This window comes from Macrotis lagotis, chromosome 3, assembly GCF_037893015.1.
Source record: "Macrotis lagotis isolate mMagLag1 chromosome 3, bilby.v1.9.chrom.fasta, whole genome shotgun sequence".
Taxonomy (NCBI): Eukaryota; Metazoa; Chordata; class Mammalia; order Peramelemorphia; family Peramelidae; genus Macrotis; species Macrotis lagotis.
Window position 1 is genome coordinate 7,365,498 of NC_133660.1, and position 8,530 is coordinate 7,374,027.

Here is an 8,530-nt window from a genome sequence, read left to right on the forward strand (position 1 = left end):
TACCTTGATCCAAATTGGGTGTGATGAGAGAGAAATCATATCCTTAAAGAAGAGACGAGAAGTCTAAGAGGTAACAAGATCAGACAATAAAATATCTGTTTTTTTTTCCTAAATGAAAGGGAATAGTCCTGGAACTTTGTTCAAACTCCACAGCTCTTTATCTGGATACAGATGGTACTCTCCTTTTGTGGACAGCCCAAAATTGTTTCCGATTGTTGTACTGATGGAATAAGCAAGTCCTTCAAGGTTGAACATCACCCCCATGTTGCTGTTAGGGTGTACAGTGTTTTTCTGGTTCTGCTCATCTCACTCAGCATCAGATCATGCAAATCCCTCCAGGCTTCCCTGAAATCCCATCCCCCCTGGGTTCTAATAGAACAATAATGTTCCATGACATACATATGCAACAGTTTGCTAATCCATTCCCCAACTGAAGGACATTTACTTGATTTCCAATTCTTTGCCACCACAAACAGGGCTACTATAAATATTTTTGTACAAGTAATGTTTTTACCCTTTTTCATCATCTCTTCAGGGCATAGACCCAGTAGTGGTATTGCTGTGTCAAAGGGTAGGCACATTTTTCTTGCCCTTTGGGCATAGTTCCAAATATCAAGCTTCCTTTCTTTCACACTTCAAATAATTCATCTCTCTTCCATTCCTTCTCCATCTCCATCTCTTTCTTCTCTACCTTCTCTTCCCTCTTCTCCTTCTTCTTCCTTCATCTTTTCCTTCACTTTCTTCTCCTCCTCCTTCTTTCCTTCTCCTTCTATCTTCTCCTTTCTTCTTCTTCTTCTTCTTCTTCTTCTTCTTCTTCTTCTTCTTCTTTGTCATCGTTGTCGTCATCATCTTCTTCTTTGTCTACCTCCTCCTCCTCCTTCTTTTTCTCCTTAATTCTCCTTCTTCTCCTCCTCCTCCTTCTCCTTATTTTCCTTCTAATCCTCCTCCTCCTCCTCCTCTTTTTCCTCTACCTCCCCCCTCCTCTCTTTATGTCCTTCTCTTTCATTTTATTTTCCTCTCCTCCTTCCAACCTTTAGCTTTACTAAGTCAAAATGAAAATATTCTTACACTCAAATGGATCTATTATATTAGTGATTTGCAAGTTTCCCATTATGCAGATAAGAACCCATCAAGGACTGCCTTCCATATATGATGCTTATCCATGACATCCCAAAATTTTGCCACACGGGGATCACTCATCCTACTATCCTTGCTTTCTTCCTGAACTTTAAGAATAACTATGGACTTGTCATCTCTCATTCCCATCATGTGATCAATCCATTGTCTCAGCTTATATATTTTCTAGATGCCATCTTCTATCTCCATTCTTTGGAATTCCTCATTGACCATTTGTTATTGCTTTTTAATATCCACCACATCTCTCTATTGACTTCTATGGGAAACTTATTTGTAATTATCTAAATACTATCATTTACCATGATTTGTTACAATAAAGTCATAAATTTATAGCTACAACTATTGAAATCAGAATGATTTTTCCCTTCCTTCCTTCCTTCCTTCCTTCCTTCCTTCCTTCCTTCCTTCCTTCCTTCCTTCCTTCCTTCCTTTCTTTCTTTCTTTCTTTCTTCCTTTCTTTCTTCTTTCCTTTATCTCTTTCATTTCTTCATCAAGTTGCTGAATACTATTAAACTGAAGTATAAATTTTCAATTTGGTTAGTTCCCTGATTCCCATTAGTGTTAATTGCTTAAATTAATACTTTGAATGCTGTACAGAAAATAAAACTCCAGGAGAAGTCAAAATTTCTACTTTTCTTTTGTCAAGATAAAAAATATGTAAACCCAACTAAAACTAGATATCAGTGTTGCCTAGGGCACAAAATAAAGTGCTTTTGTAGTCTCCAAACACAAAGTCACAGCTGGTATATATTGTGCCCTTATTCTTTTAAATTTTTTTGTGTTTTGTTTTTATATCATGTAAATTTCTAAATATATATATATATATATGTATATATACATATATATACACACACACACATATATATATATATATATATATATATATATATATATATATCCTTCTCCCACCCAATAAGTCATTCCTGTGACAAAAGCTTAAAAATTGAAAAAAATTCATAAAAATGAAACAACATATTGACAGGTGAATTTTCCCAAATATTCCTAAAAGCCAAAATTAATCATTTCAATGACAAGTCATCAGTTTCATTTTGTTGTTGAACTTTTTTTAGAAATTATTGAAAATCCTCTATTTCATTAAGGTTCCATTTTCCTCATAGGATTGTATGTACTTTTGTGGGCCAGGTTATTATTGATTATATGACTTTATCTTTTGCTTTGGTGAATACTGTATTCCAAGCCTAACTTTGTTTATGGTGGCAGCTGCCAGGTTTTATGTGCTCCTTATTGTGGTTCCTTAATTCTTGAATTCTTTGTGTTGGGCTGCTTGTAATATTATTTCTGTGCCTTAAAAAACTCTGTATCGAGACTACTGTTGCTAGAAACTCCTTTGGAGTTTGCTTTTAGTATGTAACTAGTGAATACTTTCTATTTTTATTTTGTCCTCTGGTTCTAAGAATTCTAGGCAATTTTAATAATGACTTTATTTTTCTTTTGAATTTATTTAATATTTTTATTTCCTCCAATTCCATCTAAAACAATCTTTAACATTCTTTTTTTAAATTTTAAGCTCCAGATTCTCTCCCTCTTTCTATCTTTATCCAATTGATGGGCATCTCCTGAATTTCCAATTTCCAATTCCAATTCCAATTGACACCACTAAAAGAGCTGATATAAATGTTATTGTACATATAGGTCCTTTTCTCTTTTGTTTTTTTATCTCTTTGGTACTGCTGGGTAAAAGGGTATGCACGATTTTATTGTCCTTTGAATATAATTCCAAATTGCTCTCCAGAATATTGGATTAGTTCACAGCTCCACCAACAGTATCTTAATGTCTCAATTTTCTCACATTTCCTCCAATATTTGCCATTTCCCTATTTCTATCATATTAGCCAATCTGTTAGGATTATAGCAACTTAGTTATTTTTGCTGATTTGCATTTCCTTAATCATTGATCATTTCATTTCTGGCCAATATGGTAGAGGGAACACAAGCACTCAGCTAAGGTCTCCTGGTTTCCCCTCAAAAATAACATGAAAGAAATCTCAACACAAATTCGATGGACAAAACCCAGAAAGAGAAGCTAGGAGAAGAACACCTACCAACAAGTTCAGTCTCAAGGGACCATGGGTGAACTGGGAATGGAGAGTAGAGAGCCACTTCAGGGGGAGATGCCGAATGAAGCCAGAGGATCTGTCCTAGCCATAGAGGTTTTGATGAGTAGCCAGTGTGAGGACCAACATTAGCTGTGGGATCTTTGGCTGAGGGAGATCTGGTAAGTCCCAGCTGGGCTGGAGAGTGAGTTCCAGCACAGAGTTGCAGAGAACAGCTGGATATGGACCTACTGTCCTGGGGGCCTGAACTACAGACTTTTATCAGATTCCTCTTCACAGAATAAACAGTAACAGCCCCTCCACCCCCTCAGCCTCAGGTATGGGCAGCAGAGCTCCCTCAGCTGAAAGGTAGATTAAATACCTCCCAAAAGGGCTCAGCCCACATTGCTCAAGGACAATTCAGACCCTGCTGCTGCCCCTCACTCCATCCAGGCCTAAGGAGAGGACCTCAAACACTCCAGAGAAAGCAACCAGTGCCCCCTACTGTTGGCCCACTTGGAGTTACTAAGCCAAACGAACAAAGCCTCTAGGGTTTTCAAAAGCAAACTTTTGAAAGTCAGCTTCTCCTCCAGTACAAGATCCTAGGAAATTGAGGAAAGGCCAGCAAAAGGGGTGCCCATTTAGAAATATTTAGAAGTAACAGATCCTAATCCAAAGAGATCTAGAACTTGTGAGGAGAATATGAATTGCACTCCAACCCAGAAAGACTTTCTTGAAGAAACCAGGAAGGAGTTTAAAAATAAATCAGAAAAACTGGGAAAAGAAACTCAAGAGAAAATTGACACCTTGTAAGAGAAAATTAACATCTTGCAATAAGAAAACAAATCCTTGGGAAGTACAGTCAGACAAATACAAAATGAGAATAATTTTCTCAGATCCTCAACTGGACAAATGCAAAAAGAAAATGTTTCTCTCAAAACTACACTTGGGCTAATGGAAAACTTCAAAAATAGAATTGACCAGTTGGAAAAGGAATTGCAAAAAGTAAATGAAGAAAATTCTTCTATAAAAATGAATGCATGGGGCGGCTAGGTGGCGTAGTGGATAAAGCACCAGCCCTGGAATCAGGAGTACCTGGGTTCAAATCCAGTCTCAGACACTTAATAATTACCTAGCTGTGTGGCCTTGGGCAAACCACTTAACCCTGTTTGCCTTACAAAAAACCCTAAAAAAAAACACCAAAATAATAAATGCAATCTGTGGAAATTAATGACTTCATGAGACAAAAAGATTCTGTTGAACAAAACCAAAAGATTGAAAAAAATAGAAGAAAATGTAAACTACCCCATCAGCAAAACCACCGACCTTGAGAACAGGAGCAGGAAAGACAATCTAAGTAGCAGTGGCCTTCCTGAAAACATTAAAGAGAAAAAAAGCCTGGACTTAATATTACAGTATTTAGTGATGGAAAATTGCTCTGGTATCATGGAACCAGAGGACAAAATAATTATTTAAAGAATACATCAATCCCCTCCAGAAAGGGATCCTAAAACGAAAACACCAAGGAATATTGTGGCCAAATTCCAGAACTATCAGATAAAAAAGAAAATCCTGCAAGCAGCCAGAAGGAAACAATTTAAATACCAAGGAGCCACAGTAAGGATTAAACAGGACCTGGCCAAAGCACCATTAAGGGATCGAAGGGCCTGGAATGAGATATTCTGAAGAGAAAGAGCTTGGAATGCAGCCAAAAATCCACTACCTGGCAAAGCTGAGCCTTCACTTTCAGGGAAAAAGATGGAAATTTACTGAAATGGGAGACATCCAAGATATCATAATTAAAAGACCAGAACTAAATAGAAAATTTGGACATGAAACAGAAGACTCAAGAGACAAATGTAAAGGTAAAGGAAAAAAAGGGGGAAAGGAAAAGAAAAATACTGCTATCCAATAAAATGAAACTTGCTATAGCCCCACCTGGGATGGACACTCATGACTTTTCTGTGACTCACAGAGAATGATTTCAAAACAATACCTCCTTGAAAAGGGGGATTGTAAGGAAACAGGAGGATGAAGGTAATGGGGTAAATCCCATTACATTAAGAGGTACAAAGGACTAAATTGCAATAGAGGGGAAGAATTGAGGAGGTGAGAACTGCCTGAATCTTCCTCTCATCAGACTTGGATTAAAGTTAACATACACTCAGTTAAGAAATTTATTTTACATTTCAAGTATTAAAGGGGGAAAGGGGGAGGGGGAAGAAAAGGGGAACTAACAGAAGGAAGGGAAGGAAGAAGGTGCAAAGGGAAAGGAGAAAGAAAGGGAAGGGGGTTGGATATAGGAGGGTGAACACACTGAAGATGGTGGTATTCAGAAAGAAAATACTGGGGAAGATAAAGGAAAAAGGGGGGAATAAAAACAGAGGGAAGATAATATGGAGGGCAATAAAGAGTTAGTAATTATAACATTGAATGTGAATGGGATGAATTCTCCCTTAAAACCTAAGGAAAGAGCAGAGTGGATTAAAAAAACAGAATCCTACAATATGCTGCTTACAAGAAACTCATTTGAAGTAGAGAGATACATATAGAGTAAAGGTAAAACGTTGGAGCAAAATATATTTTGAAAAAAGCAGGGGTAGCAATCTTTATCTTAGAAAAAGCAGCTGCAAAAATAGATATCATTAAAATAGATAAGGAAGGAAACTATATCCTCCTAAAAGGTATGATAGGCAAAAAAAGAATTTCAATCCTAAATATGGATATATCCAATGGTATAGCATCTAAATTCTTAGAAGAGAAATTGAAGGAGTTAGAGGAAGACATAGCAAAACTCTACTAATAGGAGAACTCAAGCTCTTGTTCTCAGATGTAGATAAATCTAACCATAAAATAAACAAGAAGGAAGCTAAGGAAGTAAATAGATTGTCAGAAAACCTAGACATGATAGACAAATGTAGGAAACTGAATGGGGACAGAAAGGAATATACTTTTGTTTCCTGTAGTACATGGCACTTCCACAAAAAATTGACTATGTACTAGGGCATAAAAATCTAAGAATCAATTGCAGAAAGGCAGAAATAGTGAATACATCTTTCTCATATCATAATGCAATAAAAATTACATGCAATATTGGGCCAGGTAGATATAGACCCAAAACCAATTGGAAACTAAATAACCTCATTTTAAAGAATGAGTGGATCAAGCAACCAATTATAGAAAGAATTAAGTATTTCCTCCTAGATAATGACAAAAATTAAACAACATACCAAAACTTATGGGATACACTCAAGGCGGTTGTCAGGGGAAATATTATATCTTTAAATGCTTACATGAATAAATTAGAGAAAGGGGAAATCAAAGTACTAAATATGCAACTAAAAATTAGAGAAAACAAATTAAATACCCCCCAACTAAATACCAAATTAGAAATTCTAAAAAATTAAAGGAGAAATTAATAAAATTGAAAGCATGAAAATTAGTGAGCTAATAAAAAACCCAAGAGTTGGTTTTATGAAAAAAACAATAAAATTGATAAACATCTGGTCAATTTATTTAAAAAAAAGAATAAAACAAAATTGCTAGTATCATAAATGAAAAAAAGTTAACTCACCACCAATGAGGAAGAAATTAAAGAAAAAATTTGGAATTATTTTGCTCAACTCTATGTCAAAAAAATTTGACAATCTAAGTGAAATGGATGAATATTTACAAAAATATAAGTTTTCCAGGATAAGTGAAGAGGAAATTAAATACCTAAATAACCCCTATCTCAGAAAAAGAAATTCAGCAAGCTATTATTGTACTCCCTAAGAAAAAATCTCCAAGGCCAGATGGATTCACAAGTGAATTCTATCAAGCATTTAAGGAACAATTGGTTCCAATTCTTTAAAAACTCTTTGGAAAAATAGGTGAAGACAGAAAACTGCCTAACTTTCTCTGACACTAATATGATGCTGATATCTAAATCAAGAGGAGTTAAAACAGAGAAAGAAAACTTTAGACTTATCTCCCTGATGAATAAAGATGCAAAAATCTTAAACAAAATCTTGTCAAAGCGATTAAAGCAAGTCATCGCTAGAATAACACATTATGACCAAGTAGGATTTATCCCAGGAATGCAGGGTTAGTTCAATATTAGGAAAACTGTTAGTATAATTAATTATATCAATACCAAACCTATCAGAAATCATATGATTATATCAATAATTTCTGAAAAAGCTTTTGAAAAAATACATCACACATTCCTGATAAAAACACTAGAGAGCATAGAAATAAATGGATTGTTCCTTAGAATAATAAGCAGTATCTATCAGAAACCATCAAGAAGCATTATATGCAATGGTGATAGGCTAGAGGTATTCCCAATAAGATCATGGGTAAAATAAGGATACCCATTATCACCACTGCTATTCAATATTGTACTAGCAGTGTTAGCTTCAGCAATAAGAGAAGAAAAATAAATTGAAGGAATTAGAATTGGGAAGGAAGAGACAAAATCCTCACTTTTTTGCAGATTACACGGTGGCATACTAGAGAATCCCCAAAAAATCATCGAAAACTACTAGAAATAATTAGCAACTTTAAGCAGTCACCAGATAATAAAATAAACCCTCATAATTCCTCAGCATTTCTATATATGGCTAGCAAGATGCAGCAGAAAGATGTAGAAAGAGAAATCCCATTCAAAGTAACTTCAGTCAGTATAAAATACCTAGGAGTCTACCTGCCAAGGCAGACTCAGAAACTTTTTGAAAACAGTTACAAAATACTTCTCACACAAATAACATCAGATTTAAATAACTGGGCAAATATCAACTCATTCATGGATAGGCTGAGCAAATATAAAAAAATTACAATTCTACCAAAATCAAACTACTTGTTTAGTGCCTGACCAATCAAAATTGCAAAAAAAAAAAAAAAATTACTTCAATGAGTTAGAAAAGGTTGTAAGTAAATTCATATGGAGAAATAAAAAGTCAAGAATGTCCAGAGATTTAATGAAAAATGTGCAAAAGGTGGTTTAGCCCTACCAGATATACAATTATATTATAAAGCATGTGTCATCAAAACTGTCTGTTATTGGCTAAGAAATAGAGTTGTGGATCAGTGAAATAGACTAGGTTCAATAGCAAGAAATGATTATAGTAATCTGCTGTTTGATAAAAACCAAAGAGTCCAGCTATTGAGATAAAAGCTCTCTTTGATAAAAAAAAAACTGTTAGGAAAATTAGAAGTCAGTATGGCTGAAACTTGGATTAGACCAACACATCTTACCCTATACCAAGCTAAGATCAAAATGGATACAGGATTTAAACATAAAAACAATATTATAAGCAAACTAGGAGATCAAGGAATAGTTTACCTGTCAGAACTAT